Genomic DNA, 16,960 nt, shown 5'->3' with positions numbered 1-16,960 from the left:
ACGAGGGACAATTATTTGTATTTGCCCTCACAAGGGCATTCGGGTTGTTTTCAATTGTTGCCTCCCAGAAGGGATGTTGGAATGGATAATGGGCAAGGATGGGATCTCTCCGTACTGATGCGGAAATATGGTCCAAGATTAATTCCGCACACAGAAAGGAGATGCGGAAGAATGTGTAGACTACAGAGTTAGCCACGCTAGTGCGTTCTGTCTGGGACTAGGTGAGGGGGTAAGTGATCTGGCATTTGGAAAAGGCACCTCCATCTGACCCTGCCCCCCCATGGTTTTGCCTTCACCCACCGTCCTTGGAGGTCTTCTGACATTAGCGGCCTTTAAGTGAAGGTGCGTGAGTCAGCTCCCACAGTCTCCTCTGTACGATGGGGACAATGAGAACATCTCTCAACCAGGGTTGAGCCGGGAAGTGCACGTGCTTAGCGCCACACCCGCAAACAGCAAGCACTCAATAAATGCCACTAGAAGCTCCCACTTTCTGAGCACCTGGGTGGCTCAGTCAGTTAAGCGTCCGACTTCCGCTCAGGTCACGATCTCACAACTCCTGAGTTGGAGCCCCGCATCGGGCTCGCTGCTGTCAGTGAGGAGTGCGCTTCGGATCCTCTGTCCCCCATCCCTCTCTGCCCCTCCCCTGCTCATGCACGCTGTCTCTCAAAGATAAAATAAAAACCATTAAAAAAAAAAAAAGTTCCCACTTTCTGAGAACACCTCTGAAGGATCCTGGACGGCCCTTCTGCCCCCGCCCTCCAGGAGCTTAAACCTCGAGGCTGATGGAGTCACCCGACATCTCTGTGGTCCAACCAGGTAAGTTCCCTGAAGCATGAGCTCAGGGCTCCGGGTTTGGCCTGGGGTTGGCGGCAGGTGGGCTTCCCAGAAGATGCCCCTAGCTGGTATCTCCAGGAGGTTGGGGGGAAGGGGACAAAGCGAGAAGGAGGATGCCTTCCCATGTTTATAGCAGCACTATCAACAACAGCCAAAGTATGGAAAGAGCCAAATGTCCATTGATGGATGAATGGATAAAGAGGATGTGGTATATCTATCCAATGGAGTATTATTCAGCAGTCAAAAAGAATGAAATCTTGCCATTTGCAACTACGTGGATGGAACTAGAGGGTTAGGGTTAGGGTTAGGGCCAAATTAGTCAGAGGAAGATAAATACATGGCTTCACTCATAGGAGGACTTTAAGACACAGAACAGATGAACACAAGGGAAGGGAAGCAAAAATAATATAAAAACCGGGAGGGGGACGAAACAGAAGAGACTCATAAATCTGGAGAACAAACTGAGGGTTACGGGAGGGGTTGTGGGAAGGGGGATGGGCTAAATGGGTAAGGGGCACCAGGAATTGACTCCTGAAATCACTGTGGCACTAGATGCTAACTAACTTGGATGTAAATTTTTTTTTTTCAACGTTTATTTATTTTGGGGACAGAGAGAGACAGAGCATGAACGGGGGAGGGGCAGAGCGAGAGGGAGACACAGAATCGGAAACAGGCTCCAGGCTCTGAGCCATCAGCCCAGAGCCCGACGCGGGGCTCGAACTCACGGACCGCGAGATCGTGACCTGGCTGAAGTCGGACGCTTAACCGACTGCGCCACCCAGGCGCCCCTGGATGTAAATTTTTAAAAATTAAAAAAAAAAGGAGGAGGAGGATGCCTTCCAGCCAGAGGAAACTGCACTGGCAAGAGCCATGGGGTGCGAGGCTTCAACCTGCATTCCAGAACTCACAGGGAGGGCAGCCTGGAAATCCCAGGGGCAGCTTGTGGAGGGAGGGACCTTAGAGGCCAAGGTTATGAAGGCACGGAGGGCTGTGTTGGCCTGTGGTACAGCCACTGTGGAAGACACTGTGGGAGTTCCCCCAAAAGTTAAAAACACAAATACCAGGGCGCCGCGGTGGCTCAGCCGTTTAAGCGTCCGACTTCCGCTCAGGTCACGACCTCAAGGTCCGTGAGTTCGAGCCCCGCGTCGGGCTCTGTGCGGACAGCTCAGAGCCTGGAGCCTGTTTCTGATTCTGTGTCTCCCTCTCTCTCTGCCCCTCCCCAACTCATGCGCTCTCAAAAATAAATAAAAAACATTAAAAAAATAAAAATAGAAGTACCCTAAGATCCAGCTTTCCCACTTCTGGGAATATGTCTTAAGGAAATAAAATAATTAGATCAAAGAGATATCTGCACCTCCATGTTCATGGCAGCATCATTCACAATAGCTAAGACATGGAGACAACTTCAGTGTCCATCGACACATGAATCAATAAAGAAAATGTATTAGGTATACCCAATGGAATATTTCTTAAGTTTATTTATTGATTTTGAGAGAGACGGAGTGCGACAGGGGAGAGGGAGAGAGAAAGAATCCCAAGCAGGCTCTGCACTGTCAGCACAGAGCCAGGTGTGGGGCTCGAACCCACGAACCACGAGACCGTGACCTAAGCCGAAGTCAGATGCTTAACTGACTGAGCCACCCAGGCGCCCCTACACGATGGAACATTTATTCAGCCTTTAAGCAAAGCAAATCTTGCCCTGTGTAGCAACACGGATGGGCCTTGAGGGCGTTATGCTAAGTGAAATAAGTCAGACAGAGAAAGATACCGTCTGATCTCCCTTACACGTGGAATCTACAAAAACCGAACTCCCAGAAACTGAGAGCAGACTGGAGGTTGCTGGGGCTGGTGGGGGCAGGGGGAATGAGGATCTGTCGGTCAAAGGGTACAGACTTAACAGTTATAAGACGGATACGTTCTGGGGATGCAATGTTATAGCAGGGTGACTATAGTTAACAACACTGGGCTGTATAGTTGAAAGTCACTAAGAGAGTAGATCGTAAATGTCCCCACCCACCCACCCACAGCCACCCCCACACACAAACGGTAACTACTCGAGGTGATGGACGTGTTAGCGGCAAGAGAGTTCCCCAGGATTCAAGGGAAGCCCCAGCTGACAGCCACAAGGCTCTCGATTCTGCCAACGACCTGAATGATCGCAGAAGCAGATTCGTCCCCAGACTTGATTTTAGCCCGGCGGGACCCGTGTCCAACTTCTAACCTACAGAACTGAGATAATAAATACACTGGCATCGTCTTGAAGCTGCTGTTTGAGGTAATTAGTCACAACAGCAGCAGAGAACTGAGACAACAGTGCTCCCACCCTGGCTCTTACAGCCCCTTAAGCCTGTCTGGTGCCTTCACGTGCATTGTGATGGCCACAAGACAGCCCCCCAGTGTCCCCTAGAAAATGGGCCACACAAAGTCAGGGCGCAGAGCCCTGGCTGGGAATCCGGGGTTCCTTCGAATGAGCTGTCGGCGTAAATACTGAAGTCCCACGCTTCAGAGGGATCCTGAGGGAAGGTGGCCCCAGGGAACTTGGAAACACAATATCATACCAGGACTGCTTTGGGGAGAGACCCACAAAGTCATCTGAAAGAGAATTGAGAGTTATTACCCTAACGCACTTCCTTGGCGCTGCTCAGCCCTCAGATACCCATAGAGGGAACATCTACCCCGTCTATCCCCACTGATGTCCACCACGGTGACCGTCAACGTTATGGCTCTCAAGTGCCTCCCACCCACACTCTTTCTGGTTTGGTCAGATGCCAGGGCACAGCGCCATTCTTGCAATCACCTGCTGGGGGCCTCCTAGTGCCCTGGGCTCTTCCTGAGGCTTTACTGATTTAATTCTCATAGAAGCCCTGTGAAACGTGCCCTATTATTATCAGTGCTATTTTGCACATGAAGAAACTGAAGCACAGAGAGGTTAAGTACCTTGGCTGAGGTCACACTGCCAGCGAGTGGCAGAACCAGGACCCGGACCCAGGCCACCTAGCCTCTGCATCCCATGATCCTTTGCTGCGTCAGAGACAGGAGTCTCAAAGCATGCCAGTCAAGAAAACCTTGCCTTCAGATGGGGACTGAAGTGCTTCCCTGGCTTATTGTCTCCGGGTTTGAAATAGAAATATTTCAAATAGAAGTAGAAAACTCCAATCCATTTCCATGACCTCTACTCCATCACCCTTAACGCACCACACACACAAACACACACACACACACACACACTCACACACACACTCAAACTCCTCCGGAAGTGGAAAGAAAGGACGAGAAATTAGTGCTTCTGTAGGCAGGATATGATTTATACATACACAGACTAAGGGTGTCATTTTAAGAGGGGCCAACCGCGTGCCAGAGAGGGTCTGTGCCACCCATCCTCTTATGACTCCTGATTTTGGACTGGGATGGCCTCTCCTGATTCTCTTCATGATGTTCATGGAATAAAGGGTGGAGGAAGTGTCATGGCAAATGTTGATGTTGCCAGGACTCTGCCTTTCATTTGGAAATTGCTTTCGGTTGGAAATTTCCCTGTGTGCAGAAGCCGCTGGCTTCCAGGTGTACCATTAAGAAAGAAAGTCTGCTCCATTACAACGGGCAGTGTCCCCTTGCAGGGTTCACTGCTTAGAATGTAAGATACAGGACTGTCTTGCTGGGGGAAGATATTCGAATGAATTCTATGATGTCCATTCTCCCATTTCTCTCATAGCCATAGAACCCCTGACTTTTAGCGGGGCGGATGGCAGCCCAGAGGAAAGACCACATTTCCCAGGCTGCCTTGTAGCAAGGGATGGCCATGTGACCGCATTAGGACAGAGGGGATGAATAACGCGCCCACCTTCCGGGTTGTGTACTTCCCATTTCCCTCCTCCTGCCCATAGACATGCAGATGTGATCTCCGGATCTGGACCAGCCGTATTAGACCCTGAGGAGGAAGCTACAGGATGAGATAATACAACAAGACTGTATAGAAGGAGGATGCAACTGGGGTTCCCCGGGTGGCTCAGTCAGTTAAGCGTCCGACTCTTGGTTTTGGCTCAGGTCACGATCTCCCAGTTCATGGGTTCGAGCCCCGTGTCGGGCTCCACGCTGACAGTGCGGAGCCTGCTTGGGATTCTCTCCCTCTTTCTCTCTCTCTTGCCCTTCTGTCTCTCTCAAAATAAATAAATGAATAAACGTAAAACTTACAAAAAAAAAAAGAGGATGAAACCATGATGATTATGGAGCCACTCTTCTCCCTGGGACCCAGATTTAATGTGGCAGAGAAATAAACTTCTATGCTGTTTAAGCTTCTACAATGTGGGGGACATTTTGTTAGAGCAGCAAAATGCTCATGTTCGTATGCATATTTGTCTCTATATATGTACATATATGCATACGTACACACACATGCACTCACACAAGGAGAAGACTGGAAAGACGTATATCAACACATTAGCCTAGTTCATTCTGGAGAAAGGGATTTCTGCTGATTTTTTTTTTCCTCCTTGACACTTTGCTGTACTCTGAATTTTTTCTCGGGGCATGTGTTATTTCAAAATTCAACCAAAACAGGGGCACCTGGGTGGCTAAGTCACTTAAGCGTCCGACTTCAGCTCAGGTCATGATCTCACGGTTCGAGAGTTCCGGCCCCACGTTGGGCTCTATGCTGACAGCTCCGAGCCTGGAGCCTGTTTCGGATTCTGCATCTCCCTTGCTCTCTGCCCCTCCCCTGCTCACACCCTGTCTTTCTCTGTCTCTCAAAAATAAATAAACATTAAAAAAATTTTTTTTAACTCAACAAAAATAAAAGCCAAAGAAAGGGAAGCTCCTATAAATAGATCCTATTGTTTAAATCACCCTCATTTGCTTCATATGAGCCTCTATAGGTCACACACACATACACACACACACACAGATTTTATGGAATATTTCGCTTTGTTTCCTGAGGGTTATGGAACTTTTTTTTTTCAGGTGTTCTTTTTACTGAACAAAATGTCTCGAAGATGGCCCCATGTCCCCGTGTATAGGGTGACCTCATTTCTTATAACCAGCCCAACACGCTCCCTGGCTGGGCAAGCCAGGATTTACTGAACAGCCGTTGTTGGACATCTGCACTGTTTCTGATTTGAAGCCACTGAAAACAACACAGTGATCAAAGTCCTCAGACCTGCCTCTCTAAGCACCTGTGTGAGGCTCTGAAGTCCAACAAACATGGGTTCTAATCTGACTCCCCTGCTTCTTTGCTGCGTAACCTCAGGCAATCTCCTGTGCATCTCTGAGTCTCCGTCTCCTTACCGTAAAATAGGGAAACTAAAGAAGCTTACCCCATAAAATTTTTGCAAGAATAAGGACAACTAAACCCTACCACTTGCTTGCTGAGTACTTTTCCAACCGCTTCCTATGAGTTAACTGAACACTCGCAACAGGGTGATATGAGGTCATGCTTAGACAGATGCCCTGAAAGTTTTCTAGAAGCTTGCAGCTTCTTTAATATATATATTTTTTGCTTTTTAAAAACGACTGCATTAGGCTTACCATATACATCGTCACTGGCCAGAATCGACTTCAGATTTATACTAACTTAATGACAATGAGATATGGAAATGTTACTCCTATATAGCTGTATTCCTTCCCTCTTTTTGTATAATTCTTTTTTTTTTAATTTTTTTTTCAACGTTTATTTATTTTGGGGACAGAGAGAGACAGAGCATGAACGGGGGAGGGGCAGAGAGAGAGGGAGACACAGAATCGGAAACAGGCTCCAGGCTCCGAGCCATCAGCCCAGAGCCCGACGCGGGGCTCGAACTCACAGACCGCGAGATCGTGACCTGGCTGAAGTCGGACGCTTAACCGACTGCGCCACCCAGGCGCCCCTGTATAATTCTTGTTATACACATGACATCTCATGTGTCACCAACCCCACAACATCCTCCTAGGAGTGCTCACTAGCAAGAAGGAAGAAGAAGGGAAAGCAGAGAAAATCATTGGTTAGAGCACCTGCTTCCCCGCAAATCTGTCCCAGCTCAAGAGCTAACAGCAGCCCTCCCTCTAAGTAACTGAAGGAGGTCATTGTCCCATCCTTCCTGATGGCGCCTGTGGGCTGACAATGGACACACGGACATGTACCCATGGCTCCCATGGGGCTTCCATTCAAGTGGTAGCATGAGAGTTAGGAGTGTGGGTTCTGGTCCTAAACGCCTTGGCTTCAGGCCCAGGCTCTACCATTCACTGGCTGCGTGACCTTGGGCGACTTACACCCTCAGTCCCTCAGTTTCCTCATCTGTAACAGCAGTACCTATCTCAGGGCATTTCTGGAAGGATGATATGAATTAATGCAGGCAAGGGACTCAGAACCTTATTTATTATGATGCATAATAGATGTTCAATAAACATTAGCTGTTTTATTATGTAACTTCAGAAATGCCATTGTGTGTGCCCAGAGAGGGAGAGAGAGAGAGAGAGAGACAGAAGGGGACACAATATACACAGTGTGGGCGATTCTGCCTGGACATAAGCCCAGCAGTGAGCAAGACGCGGGGAGCGTGGGCAGAATCCTGCACATCTGAATGAGAGCTGAATCCAAAATTAGAGTTTGCAAACCTATATAATTGCTGCCACACATTACCCCTCTTTATGTCCAATGCACTTATTACGGCAAAGGACTACATTCAGAAAACTGTACTTTATGGGTGATTTAGAGGATTTTTTTGGAGTCCTATAAAATTGTTTATTTTTATAATTGGCTCCTCACATTGGAACCTGACGCCCATGTTAAATACCCTCCTTGCAGTGACTATATTTCAAAATGATAATAAACAAATGGGTGAGGATTTTCCCAAGGTTGCTCCGCTGGTGGTTTCGGGGACCAGAATGAGACCCCCGGCTGGGGACTCCCAGTCTAGTGCTCTTTTTAAACTGGGTCCTGGGGGACAGCCTGACATTCTCCCAACGACTCCGATCTCAGCTCCTGGCTCCTCTCTGAGAAGAAGGGAGGGGCGAGTCCAGAACTTGAACTTGAACTCACCCCACGAGGGTGTGTGGAGTTGGGGGGAGAGGGGATGCGGATGTGAACCCCCGCTTCCCAGCCGGTTCTGTGCGACCTCCCTTGAGAGGCTCAGTTTCTACAGGGAAAGGTTGACACCTACCTATATATGTACGTATGTATGTAGATATGTATGTATGTGTGATGCACACAGCAGGCGCTCAAGGGCATATTCCCTTCCCTTCAAGCAGGTGGTGGGCTCTGGGTGCAATGTAGCTTTGAGCCAGCAGGTGGCACTACAGCCTAAGAAGCCACAAAAAGGGGGCCAGAAAGCGGTGTGCCTGAAGGGTGGATCTGTTGGGGTCCTGCAGAGGGCGGGCCATTCAAAGTGGATGTAGGAGTCCAGGCCACAGGAGTGCCTGCCCCATGCCCGCATAGGCAGATACTCAGAGGCTCCCAATCTTGCATAACCAAGGACCAACCTTGAGCCGGATGGAGGCCTTCCCATGAGGCATTTCCTTGAACCTTCACAACTGCCCTATGGACAGTGCCAATAAGGTCCCGTTTAACAAGTGAGCCCGGAGAGGCAAAGTGACCTGCACGAAGGCCATGGGGTCACCTCTCCAAGGCTGCCCCTCCTATGTAGTGAGGGGCGGGGGGGGGGAAGCAGGGAGACCAGGGAGGAGGCTTGACAATGACCCCGGTGAGTACAGATGGTGACTGTGGACCCAGGTGGTGGCTTTGGAGGTGGGAGGGAGTGTTCGGATTCTGGATATGCTCTGAAGGGTGAGGTAACAGAATTTGATGAATCTGATGTGTGTGCATGAAATTGTTATTCTGTGTCATACGATATACTACTTATGTTCCATGATCAGATGCCGTGTAACAAATGAACTCAAGACTTAATGACTTTCTCTGCACATAAACACCCCGCGGGCTGAGGCAGGTCAGCCAGCGGGGCTCTCCAAGTCTCCCTTCGTTCTTCAGTTCCCGCCAAGCCCTGCCCTACAGACTGGGGATGTTGTGGGGAGCAAAGCCCAAAGGTTCTTGCCCCGTAGAGCTCGCCCTGTGGGGACCCAGACACTAACATGATGTCAGACGGTGACAGAGCAGCTCTCATATCAGGGGACATCAGCAGACAGCCCCTGGGCCCTGCTCCAGGCCCTTGGGTCTGGCGAGTTAGCTCTTCACAGCATGTCCTAAAAGTCCGGAAGAGTTCCTAGCACTTTCTTTATCATTGTTTTTCCACTTTATTTATTCTTTTAAAAAAAATTTTTTTTTCAACATTTATTTTTTTGGGGGACAGAGAGAGAGCATGAACGGGGGAGGGGCAGAGAGAGAGGGAGACACAGAATCGGAAACAGGCTCCAGGCTCTGAGCCATCAGCCCAGAGCCCGACACGGGGCTCGAACTCACAGACCGCGAGATCGTGACCTGAGCTGAAGTCGGACGCTTAACCGACTGAGCCACTCAGGCGCCCCATCCACTTTATTCTGAGAGAGACAGAGCACGAGCAGGGGAGGGGCAGAGAGAGGGGGAGAGACAGCATCCCAAGCAGGCTCCAGCCGCCAGCTGTGAGCCCGATGCGGGGCTCGAACTCAAGCACCGTGACATCATGGCCAGAACTCAAGAACCACGAGATCACGACCTGCGCCGAAACCGAGAGTCGGACACTTAACCGACCGAGCCGCCCCAACGCCCCAAGAGTTCCGAGCGCTGAAAAAAAGGAGACAACTTCAAAATCTAGGTTTACAGCCACGCTTGAAAACCTGACAGCTCTGACCACTGGGGCCTGCTTTCGCCCCTGGCGGATGTCACCCGGAACAGGGCCCCGGGCCCGACTCGCCTTCAGTGGTGACTGTGGATGGTTCAAGGGAAGGGGCTGCTTTCCCTAAGATTTCCTCTCCGAAGACTGGTCGACGCAGGGTGAGGAGGCCTGACCTCCCTGCCTCACAGTGTGACCTCTTCCAAAGGGCCGTCCCCCGTCCAGAGTTCCTGATGGGCCTGGCCGAGGCTTCTGTTGCAAACGCCTGACTCCCCTTCCCCCAATCCCCCCCAAATCCCAAGAGCACTCCCTGGAAAATCACCTGCCCTCAAACCTCTACGGCACTGTTTCTGCAGATTCAGACCTTCAAGATCGGCACGTGCTTGCCAGCCCCCCAGAGCCCCCCCCCGCCTAGCCCACCTGGCCTTGCAGTTCTGTAGCTCCCATTATGTCCCGGCTTCCCCGCGGTGATAACAAAGGAAGGAGCTGGCAGTTCCGGGGCGAACCTATTATCGTGCGAGGCCTCCTTCTCTGGGCAACGTGCTCACTTAATCCTCACAATAACCCCGTGATCATTACCCACTCATGCACTCGACCCACACTTTCTCTTGACCTGACAATCCCAGGTGCTGGCGGGAATGCGAAAGGGCGCCGCCTCTTTGGAAAAGTTCATCGGTTCCTTGTTAGCGTTGTAAATATACTTAGGCCGGGACCCAGTGACTCCACTGCCCGGGAAAAACGAAACCTTCCGCCCGCGCGACGGCCTGTGTGCCCACGTTCACGGCGGCATTATTTGCAATCACCAAAAGCTGGAAATGACCCAAGTGCCTTTCAACTGGTGCCTTTCAACTGTGCAACCGCAGGCTGGAATACGGGGTGGCAATAAAAAGGAACAGGCTTCCGATAAATGTAACGCGGCTGAAGCCCAAATGCCTTCTGCCGAGTGAAGGAAGCCAGACTCAAAAGGCTGCAGACAGGGGTGACGGGGGTCGCATAACGGAGACGTCTGTCATGGCTGCCCCAGTGTGCCCCGGTTGGAAGCGGCGGCACTGGGGACGAATGATTTCGGCTGGCGTCCAGGCCGCCCTGGATGTAATCAACACGCTGTTTACTTATTTGGGGGAGAAAAGGAGGTGGGGGTGGGGGCTCTGGGTTCCACTGCTAATAATTAAGCAAAAAAAGTTTGAACACGGCAGGAATAAATGAGGTCCCCCTCGGCGGTGACATTTCACGATTCTGCAATTCTGTGGCTTTCAGGCTTCAGAATTCCGTGAGGCTGAGGACGCTGCCCACTTTGGAACCCAGAGGGCAGTCTTCTGGGATGCTCTGGCTGGTAGGGGGGAGGGCGGGAGGGGGGGAGGGGGACGGATGAAAATAACAGCAGGGGGGAGGGTTCTGACCCCTCTCCCCATAGAGTCCTCGCCCTGTCCCCGGGGACAAGGCCTCTGTCCCTTCCATTCACTCACCCCAGCTGATGCCACACACACCCCCACCAGAAGCCTCCCCCCCTCCCCTCATTGTGTGAAGGGCTCAGATGGAGGGACAGCCCATTAACCCCTTCCTGGCCTCATTGCTTCACTCTGCAGCTGTCACACCGCGGCCTCGGGCCTGAGCAGGGAAGAGGGCCCGATAGTTAATCACAATTACAGCGCAGAGTGTCAGCTGTGAAGCTGGCCTCCTCCATTGGCTGCCAGCCGGCCCAGGACGACGGGTGACCCGCATCAGCCACGCAGCAGGCTCTGAGACAGGACAGTCCCTTCCTGGTCACTCCCGGGACCTTCCCCCAAAGACCCCAACAAGGTGTCCGCCATTGTCAGGCCTGCATCCTGTAGCTGTTTGACCCGGCCAAGCCTCCCACCTGCCCCCAGCACCTCCGCTGAAACATCACCTCCTCCAAGAGGCCTTCCCTGACCCCCGGGGCTAAGGTGGCGCTGCTCCCCGTCACATGCCCTGTTTCCGTGTTTTGTTTTATTTTACCGAAGTGTTTGTCGCTACCCATAATTGTCTTGGGTGTTGACTGGCTTACTGTGTATATAGTTTCCCAAGGCTGAAGTTACACACACCCACAAACCGGGTGGTTTAGGGCAACAAAAACCTATTCTCTCCCGGTTCTGCGGCTCCAAGTTCAATATTAAGGTGTCAGCAGGGCGGTGCTCGGATGCTTCCCAGCTCCTTGCAGGGGTTGGCCCGCATCCTCGGTTTTGTCGACCTGTAGGCCCCGCTCTCCAGTCTCAGCCTCCATTGCCACACGGCGTCTTCCTTGTGTGTCTGTGTCCAGATTCCCATCCTTTTTTTTTTTTTAAAGAAGCCTGAGAAATCACAGACACTTTTCTTTTTTAAGTTTATTTATTTATTTTTGGGAGAGAGCGCACAAGTCGGGGAGGGGTGCAGAGAGAGAGAGAGAGAGAGAGAGAGAGGGAAGGAGAGAGAATCCCAAGCAGCCTCCACACCATCAGCACTGAGCCCGATGCGGGGCTCGAACTCACGAACTGTGAGATCACGACCTGAGCTGAAACCAAGAGTCGGACGCTTAACCGACTGAGCCACCCAGCTGCCCCAGATTTCCCTCTTCTTATAAGGACACCAGCCCATGGATCAGGGTCCACCCTCACCCAGCACAACCTTATACTTGCTTACGCCTGCAAAGACCCTATTATCAAGGTCACATTCACAGGAACCAGGAGTTAGGACTTGGGCATATCACATAATCCCACAATGGCGTGTTTTTATTCTTCATGTTCTAAAAGAGCAGGGCCCTGGTGGTCTTGTCATGGAACATAGTCTCTGGGCAGCAGGCACTTAATTTTAAAACAACATATTGTATCATAGCCTTTGTCCCAAGCCTGAGCTGGGCCTGGGGACAGGGGCCACTGTCAGAATCTCTGGGCAGGAGAAGCCCTCTGTCCGGTAGAGAATGGACACGGAAAGCAAGTTTGTCCCTGAAGATGACTCCCATCTCTTTCTGGGGACCCTTGGGTCCAACTCACAGTCAGCACCAATAATCATGGCAGTCCGGACAGCTGAGGAAGAGTGGGGAGTGCAGCAGGACCGTGGGGGCCAGGGAACCAACTCAGACTGGGGACCACGGAGAGCTTCACCAGCAGCTGAGCCTTCTGGGAAAGGAGCGGCTGAGGGAGCAACATGGGCACTAGGGATGGAGAGAGCCTGGCGCTGGGCGGTCTGCCAGTGGTGCCTGGATAGGGCCAGGTAAGGTGGGGACAGCTCGGCCTGAACTTTGCCCTGATGGCAAGGGGGAGCCACCGGGGGATTTAAAGCTGGGGCTTGTCAACATCAAATTTGCACATCACTGATCTCTTCCTTTTTAGTTTCTATTTATGTAGTACATTCACCTGTGTCTTTAAGGGTCAACAGGTACAACAGGATGTGGCAAAGCCTGCCCACCCCCCACCCCACCTCCTCCGGCCACCCTAGACCCCGACTCCCCTCCTGTGGGCAATCACTGTTACCAGCCTGTCCCAGAGTCTATGCAGACACAAGCAAATTTCTTTCCATCTCAAACATAAAAGATAGCCTAATTTACTCACTGTTCTGCACCTTGCTTTTTTAAAAATATCGAGGTAAGGGGCACGTGGGTGGCTCAGTTGGTTAAGCGTCCGAGTTCAGCTCGGGTCATGATCTCGCAGTTCGTGAGCGCGAGCCCGGCGTCAGGCTCGGTGCTGACAGCTCAGAGCCTGGAGCTGCTTCGGACTCTGTGTCTCCCTGAGGTATAAACGACATACAGAGAAATGCGGTGGTGTAACCAACACCCAGCTGTGATACAGAACATTCCCAGCTCCCCGAGTTTGTCCATGCCTTCCCAATCGATCCCCTCTATGCCCAGAGGAAGCCACAGGGCTGGCTTCTAGCACCATGGGTTGATTTATTTCACCTGTTCTAGAATTTGATACAAATAGCATCAGTATAGCAAGTTCTTTTTTGTGTCAGCTTGTGTTTGCCGCGCATGCTTTGAGATGCTTCCAATCTTTCACCCATTTTCACGACAGAGTAGTATCCCAAGACGTGGGCTCACCAGTTTGCTTATCCATTCCCTAGTTGACGGACACTGAGCTGTCTCCAGTTGTTGTCTATTACAAACAACTCTTACGAACATGTGCGTATAAGTCCTTCCGGGGCTGTGTATTTTTATTTTGGGCGGGGGGAGGCAAAAACCTAGAGGTGAAGTGGCGGGGTCATGAGCAGGCATATGAGAAACTGCCAGCCTATTTTCCAAAGTGGGATGTCTGAAATACCATTCCGTATCAGGGCGTAGAGCTTGTGCATTTGTGTTCATGGCCGCAGAGTGCTCCGTTGCATGGACGTCCCAAAATTTGCTTGCCAAGTCCCCTGTTGAAGTTGTTTCCAGTTGTTTGCGGCCATCAACAATGCTGCCGTGAATATTAGCCCTGTAGACACGGCACGTGGGTGCGTGCACCCGTAGGGCACACTCCTAGGTGTGGAAGTCTTGAGTGTGACAGAGACGGATGGTTGGGCTGCAATATCCACACTCCGTGTCTTCCGGTGAGAGAGAACTCCAACTTTTACCCGGACACATGATGCCTGGATCTACACCGTATTTCTCAGCCTCTCTTGTAGCGCTTAGTGTGGCCATGCAACCAAGTTCTGACCAATAGAATAGAAATAAAAGTATCATCTGTGACTTCCAGAAAGGGTCTTTATAGGGACTTCCCTCCCTTCTTGACCCCTTTCTCCTTTCTGATGACTGGAAGGCTCTCCATCTGGGATGCGGATGTGATGGCTACTGTTCGAGCAGCCATCTTGGGCCGTGAAGTGGCAGCCACATACTGAGGATGGTGGAATAATAAGATAGGAGTCTAGTTCCCCACACTATGGAGCACCATCACCCCGCCAGCCCTAGACTGCTACCTTCAGACTTTATTTACATGAAAGAGAAATGCCTCTACTGTTTTTCAACAGCTACTATGAAGGGTTTCCTTTCACAGCCACCGGGTTATAAATCCCGTGCATTAGTGACTTTGAAAAGTAGTGAGTTTTGCTTTTAGAAAGGTCACTTTGGGGGCTAGAGCGCAGGCAGCGTGAAGAGCAAGTCAAAGGGAGTCAGGGAGACAAGGGGACAGTGGTCAAGGGGGGATAATAAGGTCTGAATGAATCCATATGGGAGCGACTCAGATGCGGGTGGGGCAGCCAAACTCTCCCCAAACCTAACGGAGAGAATGATAAACAGGAAAGGATCTGACAGGTGTTCCCACCCCACCCCACCCCCACCCACAGCCCACGCTTTCATCTGACCCCAGCCCATTTATCCACCTCATTGCCCCCCTCCCCGTGTGCAAGGTGAGCTCCAGGACCCTCCCCCAGCAAGCTGCTCTTTCCAGAGTGCACCCTACCTGCTCTTACTGCAACCGCTTTGCACCTGCTGAACACTTTTCCGGCAAGTCCTCATCTCCTGTGCCCGTCCAGCCCCTCACCTGGCTAATTTCCACTTGTCAGTCACGCCTTACCGGAAACGGGGCCTCCTCCAGGAAGCCCTCTGGGATTCCCTCCCGAAGGTCCTCCTGGGGGGGGGGGGGGCATCCCGCGATGCAGCCCTTACTCCCGCATTTGCCAGGCTGCATTATAATTGTCTGTTTACAAGTCTGCCTGCAGCACTAGGCTGAGAGCCTTTCGCTGGTGAAAATGGCAGCCGGGAGGGGCCCAGTCCAGGACGGAGCATTTAATAAAATGCGCCCCACTTGCTGGGCCCTGTTCTCAGCACTTATGCTAATTCATGCAATGCTCCGCAGGGCAACACAGCGAATGGGCGAGAGAGTGAACGAATGAATGAGGGAGGGAACGAATGAATGAGGTACCCACCAGGGGGCGACGGCGCTTTGCCACGGAGCCCCCGGCGGCGGCTGCAGAGACTGGGAAAAGCCGCTTCCCCGCCCCCCCCCCCCATTCGGGTCTCGCCGCCCCACCCCAGCCCACCCCAACCCCACGAGGGAATCGCCGGGCCCCGCCCGCCCCCTTCCCGCCTCAGATAATTAACTCGAACCAATAAAACGCTGATTGCGGCGCCTTTGTACGCGCCGCCTTGGCATTGTCATGGAAAACGGGGTCCCCTCCCCATCCGGGCTGCCCGCCCCTCCCCGGCCCCCGCAGCTGGCCGGGAGTCGGTCGGAGCCACCTGGACGGGACCGGGGGACCCCGAGCCGTCGGGCGCCCCGTCCATCTGCTCCCCACCCCCACCCGCACCGTCAGCTGCGGACCCGGCCCAGCCCCGGAGGCCGGCGAGAGCGTCCTGCGAAGCCCGCACCCCTTCCTCCCGCTCGCTCCCGCGGGACCCCGGGCGGGGGGGTGGGGTGGGGGGGGAGCCGGCCTCCGGGATCCCCGCCTGCAAGCCTGGGCTGTGTCCCCCAGGGACAGCGCGGCCGGAAGGGGGTTCTCGGTCCGGAATAGTAAGGATGATGAGAAGCCAGAGAGTGGGAGGGGAACCAACCGGTGGGAAAGCCCACCCCCCATTTCCAAGCCCCGGGACAAGCTCCCAGAAATCTCTCAGACACAGTATACTAGTATCTGAATACATTTTAAAGACATACAGGAAAAGAGTCGCACAGGAAAACAAGTTGGGGGGAACGAACTTAAACAATGCAGTGGGTTCATTGTTCCCCATTCATCCTCACACCCCCCACACCGTGACCGAGCTGGGGGGTGGGGGGGCGGGCGGTATTTCTCCGGAGGGCTTTCTCTACATGCACACTTACAAATGTATCTACGCCACAAGCGCATATACGCACATGTAGGAACCTACGCGGTATCACCACTACCTATCACATACGGGCTGCTTTATTCCCCTCGGCGGCAAGGCGCGTGCTACAGATCTTTCCCTGGCACAGTTAACACAACAAGGCGGTCCCCCGCCCCGCTTCAGCCTGGGGGGATATCTGCTGTCTGGCCTGAGTGTGTCCCTGACTATCCCTTGGGGGCCAAGGCTCCGCCCTCCGTCCCTGGGTGAAGGGGGCGCTGGGGTCCGTGTGTTCCTCCTGAACAACCTGTGAGGTCGGTGAGCTGTCTTTCAGCAGAGAGAAGGGAACTTATAACACTAGTACTAGTCGCAGTAGTAGAGGTAACCACCGCAAAGAAAAATATCCAAAACCTAGAAGTGAGACAAAAGGAAGTTCATGTGCCCTTTCAATGTCATTCTGAGACGCTGTCTGATCCGCCCAGAGAACCAGTCACCTGATTCCCCGGGAGACGTACCTTTGTTTGACTTTGCTGTTTATTATTGATCAGACTTCCTGCTCCATGAAGTTACACTTTAACCGGTGAAAGAGGCAGAGCTGCGGGGCGCCTGGGTGGCTCAGTCGGTTAAGCCACGGAGACTTCGGGTCAGGTCATGATCTCACAGTCTGGGGTTCGAGCCCCGCATCAGGCTCTGT

Source organism: Prionailurus bengalensis, chromosome A3 (genome assembly GCF_016509475.1).
Source record: "Prionailurus bengalensis isolate Pbe53 chromosome A3, Fcat_Pben_1.1_paternal_pri, whole genome shotgun sequence".
In the NCBI taxonomy this organism is placed as follows: domain Eukaryota; kingdom Metazoa; phylum Chordata; class Mammalia; order Carnivora; family Felidae; genus Prionailurus; species Prionailurus bengalensis.
Note: the sequence above shows the minus strand (reverse complement) of the source record.